Here is a 798-nt window from a genome sequence, read left to right as displayed (position 1 = left end):
GTTCACAGAAATCAAGGAGCTGTCCCAAGCTGGAAAGGGGCAGGGGGAGCTCAAGCATCTCACGACCCTACGATCCACCAAGGACCCACAGACCCACTTCCCCCCGTTCTTCTGAGCAAAAACAGAGCTCCATAGGTAAGCAGCTTTCCTTACCCCTTTCTCGGTGTTTGGCACCTCACAGGCATTCCATCTGAATGAATGAAAAGCCACCCAGCCATGGGATAGAGCATGGCTGCATTTCACGGATATTTACAAACTATTTGGCTACAAAAAAACTAATCAGCACTCCGATCCTCTCCTGCCCCACCTCCTGCATCCTCCCATTTTCCCATCCCCCAACCAAGCCAGTGTAACCATTCCAGCGTGGGAGTGCCTATGTGTCCACCAATATCCATTCTCCCCACCTTCCTTCCCAGTATTAGAACCTCCAGAAGTTCAGCTAGTCACACGCTGGACTAACAAAAGACTACAATTCCCAGCCTCCTTTGCACCCAGGTGTGGCCACGTGACCAAGCACAGGCCAATGGGAGGTGGGTGGAAATGCCACCCACCCCTTCCTCTCTACCCACTGTCTTCCAGGCATGACCATGGACGTCGGGGTGGTGAATCAGCTTCAGTCACTACCCCAGGGCCGTGGTTGTCCACCTTGTCTGGACCTTGGGATCATCTGGGCAAAGGCTCTAAAAAAGCCCTCTGACGCCAGGGCTCCACTTCCAGATTCTGACTTGATTGGACCAGAAGATTCTAATGTCCAGACAAGACAGAGAATAATCATACCAGCGCCGGGGGGGGGGGGGG

This window comes from Lipotes vexillifer, unplaced genomic scaffold (assembly GCF_000442215.2).
Source record: "Lipotes vexillifer unplaced genomic scaffold, Lipotes_vexillifer_v1.1 scaffold664, whole genome shotgun sequence".
In the NCBI taxonomy this organism is placed as follows: domain Eukaryota; kingdom Metazoa; phylum Chordata; class Mammalia; order Artiodactyla; family Lipotidae; genus Lipotes; species Lipotes vexillifer.
Note: the sequence above shows the minus strand (reverse complement) of the source record.